This window comes from Falco rusticolus, chromosome 14, assembly GCF_015220075.1.
Source record: "Falco rusticolus isolate bFalRus1 chromosome 14, bFalRus1.pri, whole genome shotgun sequence".
NCBI lineage: Eukaryota > Metazoa > Chordata > Aves > Falconiformes > Falconidae > Falco > Falco rusticolus.
The window spans coordinates 20,255,665-20,271,399 of NC_051200.1; positions in this window are offsets into that span (position 1 = coordinate 20,255,665).

Consider the following 15,735-nt stretch of genomic DNA (forward strand, 5'->3'; position numbering starts at 1 on the left):
ATTACCTTTACCATTTAATGACTGGAGTCTGTTAATATCTTGCAATCTAAAATTTAAATCACAACAAAACATTTCAAACATTCTGAAAGCAGAAGTGACTTTTAGGTCCCCTCTCTGTATAGATCATCCCTCTAGTCACAACACCCTGCTACAGACACAGATCTGCTACAGAGGTTTCTTATATCTTATCTGCTGTAACTTTGAAGTTTTTTACCACTCAGCATTTTCTCAGACTTTCTCTATCCCCTGTTTTTTCCCCTCTTCATTCTTCTGTATCATTTTGCAAGTGAATAACTTTGAAAGCTGAAAAAATTATTATTTTTCTTGATCCAAAAAGTTTGGTTTAAGGTTGTTGGGTTATTTTTTAAAAATTAGAAAAATGCATATGAAAATTTGTTCATATGAATGATGGAAAAATACTGAATGAATAAATGATGGATTTTAGTTCAAAATTACATTTACACATTGTATTTACAGCATAAGGCTCTTGGGCAGAAAATATTACATGATACTCATCTGATTTTGTACATCAATCTGTGTTAATCATGCCTGTCAATGTCAAGATTCTTGGTAGATTTATATTGCTAAGAAAGGAACAGTGTAACTCCATCAGTTTTGCCTTTCATAGCAATTTCTACACTGAAATTTAAAGCTGCTTATTCAGTTTCATTAAAGAAGAATTATCAATATGCAGTTCAACAGCGGACTGAAACAGCTATTTCAAAGCGTGGTCATTTCTGTGACTTTACAAAAATATACCATGAACTAGGAAAGCGCTAGCCGAGCACTCAGATTTTGACTGCATTGTAATTTATGCCAATAGAAGGTCTGCATTAGCATAGCTGAGCTACTGCTGAGTGCTAAGGTCAGTTGTGCATTTCATACTTCAGCTGCAGAGCAAGAATTTTATTGCTTTCCATAGTCATGGTGCAGTGAAAAAGGTGCTTTATGATGTCACAGACAATTAATTGAGGTACATTACCTAGAAACTAAAAAGGTCACACGTGGAACATAATTGACACCTCATAACCCCTATTAATGATTACAGAAATGCAAATTAGTACTTTTCAGTTTCCAACGAGTAGCATAATTCTTCTCCAGCTTTGAATTATGTTTCCATTTGCTTACAATCTTTACTCTTTAAAATGTTTAATTTACCTTTTTTTAGAAAAGTAACCTCAGTCTACATTAAAAATTGCACTTGATATAAATTATACTATTCATAAAAAGTCTATTAAGCTGCAATTATATTTCTGTGTAATAGGCATAGAGTAAGAGAAAGAACTGATATAAATATACGAATAACACACTTAACGCTTCAGTAACCTCTCTTTAAGGCTACGTGTGCTATTACCTTTTCTGTTTCATGGCGTTACCGAAAATTGTAGCCACCCAGTGATGGCTGAGGAAGCCCATGCTAGTTTACTGCAGCTCTGGGTGCATGGGGTTTTTTTCCTCCTAACATGCACACTATGTTACTCAAGGGTGCACATTCTGTACAGTAGAATACTTGCATATTCATAGTACATTATATATCTGTTTTCATTTACACACAGTACTGGTTGGTTGCAAGTTTCTCACTTCTAATGGAAATTAGTACGCATCCTCAGATTGCACTACTGAAGCTTTTTACTAACTACGCATGCTCTCCAAGCAGGGTTGTGTCCTCTTTCAGGTGTGTGTGGGCGCTATTTGAATTGGAGGTCGAGATCTCCCATTACCACAGTTACCTTTATCCTACTTTAAACTAATTTTCAGTGGGCTGCAACACCTTAGCTTGTCTCGTCTTGCCGCCAGAACTTTCTCACTTGGAGGCTGCTTTCTGCATAATTTAGGTAACCGTGTTCTTTTCCCCATCTGTTCTTTGCTTCCCAGGCTGACTCCCTTCATTAGAAGTCCTTTCATTCATCAGTTTTGATAGCTGTAGAGGGTGGGTCAGCTTGATGTAAACTTTGTGCATGTATTTGTTTAACATATAGATAAACACTAAATCAGAGTTTGATAATTCAGGAGTTCAGGCAACAATGGGATTTCAGAAAAATATTTGCCCTTCCTTGTGAAGACAAACTCAACAATCTCACAATATTTCATGTACATAAGTATAAATTATAGTTTTATTTAAAAGCTGTTGTGCTTTTCTTATTGTTGTGTACAAAAGGTGCAATCCTAACACAGAAGGATGGGGAGGCATTAGGAGTTAGCCACTAAACTTGCTCCGGTTTTGTATGGGCAGTTTTCTATGGCCACCTAGAAAGGTTAGTACATTAGGGGTCAGATCTGCCAATTTTATTATAGCTGATGTTACAGCAATTTTGTACTTTCTGGAGCTTGCATTAATACCTGTAGCATCATAGCCTGGCATCATGATATGACATCATTGAACTGTGAGAGTTTCTTTCCTTGTAGGCTGTAACATCTTCAGTGTTGACCAAGACCAAAGAAACATTTGGTGAAGTGTGGAAATTCTTTAAAATAGGGGGTTTTAATGCAGTAACAGGATACTTCATGTCACAGACTTTCAAAGTAGACAAATTTGAAATGAGATCAGGTTTTTCAGGCACATGGCTATACAACACAGAAGGTTTTTCTTATGTATTTCCAAGAGGATGGTGAAGCACTGGAATAGGTTGCCCAGAGTGGCTGCGTCATCTCCATCCTTGCAGATATTCAAAACCTGGCTGGACACAGCAACCTGCTGTAGTTGACGCAGCCATGAGCAGGAAAGCAAACTCCAAAGGTCTCTTTCAACCTCAGTGCTCCCCTGTGATTTCCCCCCCCCCCCCCCCCACTCCTGGACAGCCTGCATAGGACACAAATATCACCTTTCTTAATGTTTGTTTCATTGATTATACAGACCTGTATCTGCCACTAACCAGTACGAGCTAACAAATTAAGGTTTCAGCCTGCCTTGGGCCAGTTTGCCTGATACTTTTTTGTGTCTTTCATAGACAGCACAAGTGTGGCTCCTTTTCTCTTGCATTCCCACTGATGTCATTAGGTTGCAGCAGACCAAAATGTCCCCAGACACCTTTGTTATGGGCCTGTTGGCTCTGCAGACATAGTAAAACAAATGTAAAGACCAATGTGGCCTTTTTCGAACTTTCCTAATTTTTCCAAGTGCCCCTAAGGACTGATCATCCATGTCCAGCTGTCCATCCTGATCTGTGCAACCAGTAATTAAAGGCTTTGGATTACAGATTCCCCAAATTATTGGCAGAATTTAACAAAACAAGCTTTTTTATTTAAAAAGACACATATGTACTACTTATGTCTGTATATTGAAGTGCACTTAACTCTTTTGGGGCAGTGGTTTGCCTCTTTGTTAAGCAAAGAGGCTCATTGCACCAAGTCTTCAGCTGTTGGGAACTGATACAGCTACACTCAGCCTGAATAACCAGCAATACTGAGAAACTCCCTAATTGTGACTGTAAAGATAATCTTTAGCACTTTCTGACCTTTTCAGATTTTTACCTTGCAGAAATGTTTTAGAATGAGGCCATTGATTTATTTGCTTTTCCCAGATGACTGGTATGTTGATTTATAAAGTCATTTGATGGAAGAATTTTTCTCTAAGGATGTCTAAAACAGTGTTGTGCTAGAAACAATTTATTGTTTTGAGCTTCAAAAATTGCATGTATATCTAACAGTTTAAAGCAGGTAGCCATCTTATAATAGAGTTTATAGTTTTCCTTGGTGGCTATCTATCTTATGATGCAGCCTGAATGTTGAAGATGAATGGTGCAGAACCCTCAACCTCGATTGTTGGTAAATAGTGCAGAACACCACCATGGCTCATTTCGCATTTGATTCATTGTGTTGTTCTTTCCCCCTTATTTAAAAGCCATGAGAACATCTTCTTTTGTCCCTTCCTGCTGTTTAAGACCACAAAGACTGTATGCTTGTACTGTACAATGTAGGAGCATGGTAGTGGTGAAGACAACTGAAGAATTTCATTAAAAGAACTTGAGATTTTTGAAGTTCTGACATTCCTACTTTCTTGTGGCACTAATCGTTCTTCTTTTCTCTTTTCAAAACAAAAGGCTACTGAAGCCCAGTGGCTATTCCAGCTCTTAACAGGTATATAAATAAATAAATAAATAAATAAATAAATAAATAAATAAATAAATAAATAAATATAGCAGGCTTAGAATCATAGCCCAGTGTCATAGTAATACTTTTCCAGTTAACAGGTAACTGAAAAGTAATTTCATTTAGTAAACATGAGAAAGATTTCATGGCAGTTTGAATTTATTCAATTATATAATCATCATTATACTGAAAGTCAGTCCAAATAAATAAATATGCGGTAGAAAGAACCACTTTTTCTTAAAAATTTCCTAATAAGCTTATCAAGTTTTAATATGAGTTATCTTCCCAACCAAATTCTGTTCTTCATTAGCATTTTTCATGGATGAGTGATTTAGGGTTGCTCAAAGAATCACGGTCAAATGGATTAGCAAAAGTAGTTAATGTGAATTTGTAAAAGTTCAGCTTAACCATGTTGGATGGCAAGGTTCACTCTGTCACTTACTAACTGGAGGAAACATAGAAAGGCAAACGGACCTAGAATCAAGTTAGGATGATTTACACCAGAGACCAGAAATGCAACAGGCTAAGGGAGACCCTCCCAGTGAGTCAGGAGGTTCAGGTAGACCCCTTTACTTTCTACACTACTAAGGGAGCTTAGGTGCGGCTAGGTCCAATCTTACTCTCAGACTTGGACAACAGTTTATGTCTAAAGGAGTTAACTGCATGGATTTCATTAGTATTAATTTAGCCTGCTGTCTCTCACTTAAGAAGGATCTGTTGTGCATAAGGGGTCTCTCTGCATTGGGTGAGGAAGGATCTCTTGGTCTCAGGTAAGGAATGTCGATCCTTGAGAGGCATCCCAGCTGAAGGGGAGAATCACTGGCACACAGCCCAGTTGCAATTTCAAGAAAGCTTGAATTCAACTCATTGAAAGAGCTGTCATTGATAAAAATGTCTCTCTGCCTTGAGGAGAAACCACGAGGGGCATCCCAGCCCAAGGGGAGATCACTGCCCTGCAGCCGTGCCATGGCAAGCAGGGAGACCTCAGGGAAGACCCACGAGGCTGTCATATTTATGGGACTAAGTGGTTGTCTCAGTCGGGTTGGATACAGTGGCAAGGTACGCGTGAGACTCCTTGTACCCACAGCTTGCTCTGTTCCTTCATCGAGGAGTCCCAAGCCCCACCCACCATCCATGCCTTAACGGCAAGGCCAGCGCTCCAAGCCCATGTGTGTCAACGTGCGGTGTCCCTGCTCTTCTGCCGGTTACCTGGAGGGGTCCTTGGTACAGCTCAGGCCTTTACCTCCTTGGGAGCCTGTACCAAACTTCTGCTAGTCTGGTTAAGGGGATCAAGTGCATCCACCACAGCATTTTGAGTAAATGGCCACCCCTTCTCTCCCCCAAAGAAATAGGAGTCCACTGTGAAATTACCATACCCAGACAGTACTTGCCTTTTTTAAGGGCTGCATGCATCTATTTTTTCCCACTAACATCATTTCCTGCTGTTAAATCTGTTATTATTGAGACACATAAGAAGCTTTTAAACTTTTAAAACCCCTAAAAGTAATGGATATGTGGTCAGGGATATGCTGTATCTGTTTCTTTCATTTAAAATGCTGCTTCAGACCTGTTTCAAACTTTCTGTACAACCGAAACCTCAGTTTCTCCTGTGTTCAAATACAGTTTTTTCCTCTCTCTTCCTTTACACTATCAACAAAACAGTCTGCTGTTTGTGGTAGTTTTTTCAAGCTGAAATTAAGTTACTGATGTTGTAATTCAATACCATATTAAAAAAATTATTTTCTTTGTAAAAATAACTGGAAGTACCATTACAGATATACTGGCTAGACTGTGTGACTTCCTGAGATCTCACCTGAGGGAAGATAAAAATAAAATTTGTCTGTACTGAATTACAAGACTATTGTGCATGCCACTAGACAGAGGTGAAATGCCAGGAGTTTCAAGTTGTAGGGAGTTTTAAAGATACAACATTTAACGCAATACAAACTTTTCCTAAAAGTGAGATGCAAGCAAACCCAAAGTCATTCATTCAGAAGGATTACAGAATATATTGAGTGTTTTCTTGCTTTTATTGAATGGTTTCAGACATAGAGTTTATCTCATCTTGAATGATCAATTATTCTAGTATTAGCTAATAAAAGATTAGAAGTCAAAAGGTATATCGTATTTTTGTTTGTTGATTCTTCTCAGATAATTAATTTGCTTGTTTGCTCATGTTTAATCCTTGTTAGCTCTCCACAGTGAGACTGTTACACTTTTCTATTCCTTTGGCACAGTTTCAGAGGACAGTAATCTTAATTTAGGAATTTACACCTATACAAAGTTTTTGAGATCCACCACTTTTTTTTTTTTTTTTTCTAAAACAGGTTTTATTCTCCACACTTTTTGGGGGGCTCGATATGGGTAGAAAAGCTGATGACTGATTGTGAGAAGTAATATACATCTTTACATCTTTTAATCTCTAGTAATGTCACTTCCTATGAAAACTCTGGAGGGGAGAAATTCCTTAAGTCAAAGAAAATATCTTAATCAGAATATAAAGAAACTAACTTTAAAAACATCAGAGAACTGAACTATAGCATCTAATTATCCATTTTTCAAAATTTAAAAACATATTTATATTTCTCTTACACATACATACAGAAACTATGACACAATATATTTAGCTCAAAAGGGTGTTTAAAATTCAGTAGAGGGGGAGGAAATCATAGTAATGTTGCCAATATAAAATACTGTGGTAGGAAATAGAGTAAAGAGTCATGGTAGAGTGTAAAATGTGCCATGTAGTCACTGACATATACTGTAATATGTATAGGTATGTATATACACATTATACAGGTAATTTATCACCTGGAGTCCATTTTTTTCAGTTCATTAAGTTTGCTTTATTGGTTCCTCCCTTTTTCTTTCAGCCTCATCTCACATACACATCGTTATTTTCAACAATCTCATTACGTGGTCTCTAATAAAAAGTGTAGGTCTTTTAACACTGCTGTTGGACGAGTGGCTGTGTTGCCTTAATTTCTCATGTTTGGGCAGAAAGGCTGGCTAGGGGCAGCAGACCTCATCATGGTAACATAACTCAATTTCTATGAGGCAAAGTCTAGAAAATGCCACCAAATACACACAGTTTGGGTATGTATTTGGTACATGCCCATTTTAAGGATGCTTTTCTTTAGTCCTTGGTTTCAGTCCAGTTAGAAAGTTCTACACTGGATGAGCTCTGCTTGTTTCAGTTTATGGTTCCAAAGCACCAATATGAAAGTAATATCTCAAGTTTTCCTAAGTTAAGGTGAAATTTCAGTAAGATACTACATTTACATATTTTCATTGTGTGATAACAGAAATTACAGCTATTTGTCTAAAGAATTAGCCCGCACCCCACAGAAGGACTACACAAGACCTCAGTCGTCATGACCTGGGTTCATAATCATAGAAACTAAAAAACCCTCTCCTGTTCTTAGCTAATCTATACAGAAATACATAACTTTTTACAGAAATAAAGGTGACAAATTTTAGTATTGGTTACAATTAGCACCAACAATCTACCTATACCTCAAATTGGAAAGGTGAGCCACAGACCTACTTAGGTATGGGAGCAGAGTTTTGGTCTATAATCAGTTCCAGTCACAGTCATAACGAGTTTATGTAGAGATGAGGCTGGCAGTAGGCTGCCAAAAAAGTAAAAATATCACCACATTAGAATACATGTCTTCCAGGTATTTTAGTTTAAAATTAAGTTATTGTTTTATGAAGTGCATCTGTACTTTTTGTCGGTCATGAAACTTAGAAAATAAAATCTGTTTACCAGAAAGCTAAGGCATGGTATGATATACATAACAGAGATTTATTTCTCCATGAACCATAGAGCTTGAATTTATTTCACTTAACAGCAGTTTGTAACAGAAGAGCAAATGAACTTGTAACAGTGGAAAAGAGAAACTTTTAAAACACTGTACAGAAGATACTTTTTAATTTGCAAATCACTTTTAGACTCTCACAAGCCCTTTAAGTCTGGATTCTAGCAACATGTAAGTTTTAAAAAAGTGCTTTCAACTGTTGCTTTTAAGAAGTTGTTTTCTATTTCCCTTTGGAGGCATTACATCTATCATATTGTACTGTTTATTCACTCATTGGGCTCAAGTGCAGTTTCCTCTGGAAACCTATAACTAGCATCTGAAAAACAAGTTAGTCTCATGCTCAAATCAACAGCTTGTAACTAGCAATCAATATCTATGCACAACTACAAAATCCTGCCTTTAGCCTCTTACAAGCGCCTCCTCTCAAATGAGAATTTGAGAATGAAAAGTGTGACTCTACAGGACATTTAGAGCCAAATAGATAATAGTTTGATTCCTAGTTAACTTTTTACTTCTTTAAAACATGCTGCAGTGGTCAATGCATCAATGGCTGTGTGTGGTATACTGGGCTCATTATAAATTCTTTGGCTGTATGTCTGTTAATGTCGTTAATGCTTTAATGCCGACCATTCGGAGATGACATGAACCTGTACTACATGGAAAAAAGTGGGTTGTCCCCATAGTTACTATGAGGGAAAATAAGTGATCAGACTACATAAAGACATTTCAAGGTTGTTTCCCTGGGAAGGTTTTGTTTTAAACAATACTAAAAAAAATGCTATATAAATAAATTATGGGACTATAAACCTTTCAAGATAGTGACAATTATTGAATCAGTTTCCAAACAATATTCCTGAAATAACTGTGGCAAAAGTTTACTTTCATCTCTAGCTACAGTACCTTTATGACAAGATGCCAACATATGTAATATAACTTGCGTTACATCTGTCTCTTGAGGGTTGAACAAACTTGACAGTCCTGAGAGAATTATAAGGGCTTTATGATGACAACCTAGTGAGGAAAAAAAGAAAAAAAGAAAAAAAGAAAAAAAAAAAAGGAGAAAAAAATGTTTGACTGTGAACAAAAGAGAACAAATACAAGGAGATAACAGACAAAGTATATGTAAAGTGAAATTCATAGAGACTGATGTTTAAAATTTAAGAAAATTTTATCCTATTTTGGTTTTTGTTGTTTTTTAATCACTTTTTGGGTTTTGTTGATTTTTAACCAAGAATGAGTTCAGGCCCCTAAATCCTCTGTGGCTAAAATAAAATAAAAACCTTCTTTGTGTTTAATCGCTATGAATTTTAACTCCTTTGTTATTTCATGCTAGATAATTGAAATAGGAATATATATGAAATTTTCATCTCTAAGATACTAAATATAGATTGAAACAGATTCCAAACACCACATTGGTTTCTGATCTGACAAAAATATCTAGTTGGCAGGAAGGAAACAGGAAAAAAGTCAGTGACGAATACTCTTGAATACTCTTATAGCTTCATTGACTCTCCTCTGCTTCATGGTCCTTTTACTTCAGTGTAGTAAATCATCAAATGAGATTTTTATATTGTATTTTTCTGTATTTAAAAGATGAAATAGAGTTCAAGAGATTCCTCAGAGTTCTTCTAATCTATTCCCTCTAGAGTTTGGAGGGGGGAGGGAACCTGCTCTTTAGTGTCTGTTTTGGCTCCTGACCTATTCTCTCCAATCTTTCTCATTTTTATAGAATATTGTTAACGAAGTGTGTATAATGTTGCCTGGGAAAAACATGCCACAGTGATTTTTCTTTATTTTTAAAGTGTGTTTGATTCCATCTAGCAGCTGCAGGCCTCCTTTTTCACAAAAGAATCTGATTACTGACTGTGATTAAAATGAATTTCTCTTTATATGATGAACTGTTTTTCCCAACTGTGAATCTAACAAGCACATGTTTTTCTGAGTATCACTGTTATACTTGAAGTTGTAAAGACACAATCATCACAAGACTTTTTATTTACTATTGTTCAATACAAACAGTGTAGAGTGAAAGAAAATAATGAGGTCTTTGATAATCAATTCTTATCAGAAATGTCTTGGGCAGAATGTGGTTTTTCAATTATCATCAGTTGTTCGGTAGCTGTACGCATTGGCTTTTTTTTTCATCTAGAAGTGCTGATTTTATCTTTATTTTAAGAAAGATTAACTTACATTTGAATGCTTGAAATTAAAACTGTTCCTATTTGGACTGCTTTCTTGACAACTGGCATTATTTTGTCTTCCATGATTTTACATGTAAGCACTGTCATACAACTATTGAGCTAAATCTTTAGAAGGAAAAACTCCAAGGTAAGAAAAACAGGCAGCTGGCATGCAGAGGTTTGGGGAATTTGAGGGCAGGACTTTTGTTTTTAAGGAGTCTGTGAGAATAGAGAAGCAGGTAATGGGTAGAATAACCTAGGCATTCTCTAGGAAAATGATGCTTCCAAATTTTGAAAGAAATTGGAACAAAGTTGCTGGTTGGTTATGGGAGGAGGGGAGAGGGATGAAAAGACAGCCACCGAGACTGCCAATGTAAACAGTTGCATTGAAATATTAGCGCTAGCTTTTAAAAGGGACCAGTTGGAGAATGAGCAGTTTGAAAAGATAAAGTGTTGAATCCATTTGGATCTTTGGATCTCTTTCCAACTCTACAGCTTGCACCCCAGAAATAAAGACCTTTGGCATTTCTTTTGCTCCACAGCTGTAATTATTGAGGCAATGTCTTTGAGGGGAGGCGAAGGTGTCCTAAAAAGCAAAAGCAAGTTTTGCCATATAATAATGGTGGTTCATAATAGATTATTAATACATTTATGGTGTTTTAACTTGCCCAGATAGAGTATAGTCAAAAATCTCTGAGCTTGGACTTATCTTGAGTTGACAGAACAAGTCATTCGGTAATGAACAGTTATCTCTTTGATGTATGGCAGGGGGAAGGGTAGTTTTCAGGTGGTGTTATATGTAATTTTCCCCAACATATTTTAAATTTATTTGTAATTACAGCTGTGTTATATACTGTATAAAGGTGATAAACTGGTCTCTGTTTCCTGAAAGAAATAATTAATAAGCTGTATTTTTTTAAAATGTTGTACTTCAGAACCTCTTTCTGAATTCCAGAAGCAATGTCATCAAGTTGTACCTTAGTTCCAGGTAATAAGGATAAATAATTTGTATATATATAAAAGCAAGTTGCAGCTCAGTAGTTTTACAGAGAGGCGAGATGAGATGAGACTGCTGGAAAATCCTGGAAAAGCTACATCCAGTCTCTGGGAACAGTATCTCTGTTCACTGCTACAGAGAAGAGATGATGCCCTGCTTTATACCCTATTGAAAAAACCATTAGGATTATGTGAAGTTTCCTTATCTTTCACGTAAAGCACATTGTGTTCACCTTTGTCCCTTTTTCATGATTCTCCTAGTATGGAAAATGGGGAAACAGAAGAAAACACATTTCGTATTGTACTTAGGTTCTTAATATCTCTGAACTTTCTTGCTTAGAAAACATGTCTCTTCTAAAAGACAGGGATATATAGATGACAGCCCGTCTCAGGAACTGCATCTCCAATGTTAAGCCTGGGTCAGGTCAGGGCACGGCTGTGTGGGCTGGCTAGCTAGCTGGGGTGGGCTAATGGGCCGGGGGCAAAATAAAGGCTCCTCTTCATCAGCCCGTCCATATGCCATTGGCTTTTCATATTGAGCCTTTGCAACTACAGAAATGGTTTTTGTGATATGTACTCAGAAAAATGCAAACCAAGCAACTTTTCCAGTGTGCCAAAACCACCGGAGTGGCACCGGGCCAGGGATGCCAACTGGTGCCTTGGAAATGTTCACAAAAGGTGCTTTGCTGTTTCTTGTAACTTTGATTCCAAATTTGCTTTTAAAAGGTCTGTGTGTTTGTGCACATGGTGAAAGTGTAGGAATGGAAAACAGTTTTACTAAAAACTGTAGTCGTCCCTGGAGATTACAAAGTAGGGAAGTGTTTATTGACAGTCAAAGGAAAAATGCTACTATGAAGTAGCCTCATACTCGCTTATAAAGGCCAGAATTATCTAAAAATTGTTGCCTAGCACCATCTTCTGAGCACAGCCTGTACTGCAAACTGTCAGTCCTGAGCTGTCTGCATCACTGTGCACTCCACAGGACAAAACCCCAGTGCTCAGTACCTGCCTGTCAGGCACTACATCATGAGCAAATTTATCCAGTTTGCTGAGCTAGAGGGCTCACATTATTAAGAACTACTTATTATTAAGAATGTGTTTAACAGATTCATGTCTTCCCTAATTAAAAACTTTACTGACAGCCATCAAGTAACTCTAAGGAAATCCACAATGAGAAAATCCTCTGTAGGAAATGCAGTATCTGCCACACTGTTGATAAAAAGATCTCACGTTACTGCACAGGTTGAAGAAATACTGACATTGTTTCTATAAGCTTTGAACGTAGGCTACCCAGTCCTTCTGGGTAGCTTCTTCAATTCTAAGACATCTAGCACAGATCAGTTAAGATTGTGGTTTAGCAAAAATGTTTTATGCAAGAAATGAAAACTTATACTATATTTTTGTCTGCTATTTTTTTCGGGGTTTCAGTATTGCTCTTAATATTAATTACTATAATTAAAAATAAAAAAATAGCCCAAAATAGTTTCTGGGCTATATAATTGGCAATATATTATAGGGGTGTTGCAATATTTTTGTAATAACTGATTTTGCAATAGAATAGAGAGATGCTTATGATGCTTGAAAATTTGAAAATTACATGGCCAAAGAGCAGCAGTTTTAAAAGTGAGACAAAAATTGAGGAGGTTATAGAAAAACAAGAGAAATAAAAAACAGAAAGTACCTACAAGAAAGGTACCTCTGTTGGCCTCATAAACATCAAAACTGAAAACAATACGCCTATGAATTTGTAAAGTTCAGAAGAAAAGTACATTTCTGGAAGAAGAGAGAAAACCTAGTTAAAGATGAAAGCCTTACAAGTGTGTTTTTTTGATAATATATGTATATATCAGTCATATAACTGTTCTAAAGGATGCTTCACTCTCAAAGGAAGGAGATCAGAGGACATTTCAGTTTCAGATGACTGCAGTTAAAGTTAGATAGCATTCTTTTGATTGTTGTGACTTTTAGTAGTTATTGTAATTTACTGGAATTTACTCAACTTCTGTTGTGAAATTTATTCAGGAAAAGGGACAGTCTCCTTCTACCGAGTTTATCTATAGAATAGAAGGTAAAGCAATAATCTGCTAACAGAATGCCAGTCTGTCATCTGACAGTTCAAAGGCACTCCCATTTGTTATTGTTTCTGTGTATCAAGCTTGATTGGGTTTGGGTGGTTTTTTTAATATATATTTTTTTCTGCCTACATTTAAAGAAGGAGACAATGTGAGAGTCTGCCTCTCCAATGGGTCAGGGAATGCCACTTAAATTACAGGCACAAGAAGAGATAACGGACAGTAAATATAAGATGGAGAAAATCCTGCCTTGAAAAGCCAAAATTCTTAGTCACCTAGCTGATCTTTTGGGTTTGTATCCAAATGCACAGGGTCTTGCCCAAAACTAGCCTATTCTTCATACCCACTCCCTGTTCTTCAACACTTTTTGTAACTTTGAAAATGCAGAAATAGTTTGGGTTAAACTTCAGTGTGTTTTCTGTAAATTGAGACTTTTTTGACATTGAGTTTGATTGAAACAGATTCATTTTCTCAACGAAAAGGACAAGTGGAATGGAAAATGTCTTGTTTTAAACTTCCTGCTGCAGTAACATGCAAACACTTTCAGATGTAGTTTTTCTATTAAGTATAAAATATTAATCTATATTCAAAATACTGTATTTAAAAGATCATTCCTGGACAGTCTTACCCAAATAAGTTGCCCAAGCAAAAAGTGGGGGATATATTTTCTTCTTAGTCATATATGGTTGGCTTGTTAAAATCTGGATAGTGTGAAGTTAGTGTCGTCCTCTTCGGAACGCTCCATAAATATGATTATTCATGCACAAGAGAATAGAGTTTTTAGGTTTTTTTGCATATGTAGAATTGTGATGGAGGAAAAAAAAGTCCTCTGGGAGGTGGGAATGAGCAAGAAAAGGTGTGTAACCTTTAATGACTCCATGTGCGAACGGTGCAGCAGAGCTTTAATGAAGAGAGAGACATGATAGTGGTGAAGATACATAGAGATATCATAATGGTTAAGCTCAGCCTTCAGTCTTGCGCAGAATTGCTTTCACAGGGGCAGTGGTATCCTTGCTTCCCATAGATCACATTATAAAAATACAGTTGCTGGTCCATTTCATGTAAAGATTATCACCCAGTCTAAAGAAGAGTAAGGTGCTTTAAGGGCCAGAGCTTAAAAAGAAAGAAAACACAATGATTTGGGCAAAAAAAAAAAGAAAAGAAAAAAGAAATAGCACAAATAATAATCATTCTGCCAGTGAAAGTCCTGATGAAAAGCACTGAGCAGTCCAAGGTCAGAGATAAGAGAGGATGGCTCCCTCCCACGCCCTGCTGGCGAGCCAGCTGGACGTGCAGCTGTCAGAGCACCTAACAAGCAAAGATGCTACTTAACTATTGCACCTACTCATGTTTGGAGAAACAGAGGAAATGTGAAGGGATGACACCTCATCAGAGAATATCTCTAGTGTTTCCTTTCACCTAATAATGTCTAAACATCTCCAAATTCTCTCCAGTTTGCTTTTCTTCTCTCTTCCTGTTAGGTGTCCAGTTTCCTTTTGTGAATTGCTGGTTTCCTTTCACATGAATTTTCACTGCTGCACAAATAATGTGGAAGAAAAAAACCCCTAAACCAAACTTTAGTACTAAAAACACTGAGGTACTGCTTTCTCTAGAAAATTAAATTGTGCTATTTTATTGCTTAAATTCAAGTACCAGCTCAAATTTTATTTTGATGCTTTCTAACACTTAAGATTTTAGTCTCATGGTAATTCTTGTTATGTCATCCTAAAATCAATTATTTAAAAATCAATTCCAGATGTGAGTGTGTAATATTCCTCTTATTCTTTGCAATTTGAAATGAACTTTCATATCAATAGCTCCAAACGGGGTTGCCAGCCTGTGCACGACCTGATTCCGAGCTGTACAGAAGCACATATAAGTATCTTGGAAAGAAATGGAAACTTCATTACTCCTGATTTCCATGGCACCTTAACAGCAGATCTCTCAGTACCACCTCTTCAGACAGAGATTGAAGCTTGAGTTTTCACTCAAGGAGAGGAACATGTAGAATTAGTTGTCCACATGTAGTTTTAAAATCCATTGTTCCTCAGGCTGACCACTTTATAAGGTTGCATTCAGATTGCCCTCTGACTTCTCTGCTTCCTACCCTTCCCATCTTTTCCCATTTCCCCTTACCCATATTTATCTTCGTGGTATTTCTATAACAAGATACAATCTTAAACTTAGAATTTAAAAAGTGTAATAGTTACCACAGCCTTGCCGTAGGAATTAGTAGACCATCTCATCACACAACACGCATATGCAAATATTCACATACTCTGCCTCCGAGGTTGTGGTTCATGGTAGGGAGATTTGTCAAGCTGATAAATGTAGCTGCATGGTGCCAGCTAAAAGAATGCAACAATTTTTCTTTCTTACACTATGTTTTAAATAAGCAAACCTCTTGACACAATTTCTTCATAGAACAGTAAAGAAATACATAAAGTGTAATTTTCTTCTAATACTCTTTTTGAGACTATATTAAACTGGAAATGGTAGTATATTTAAAGATAACTTTAAGAGGATTGCTTCTATCTAGATGTTTATTCTAGGTGTCTCATGCCTTGTTTACTGATA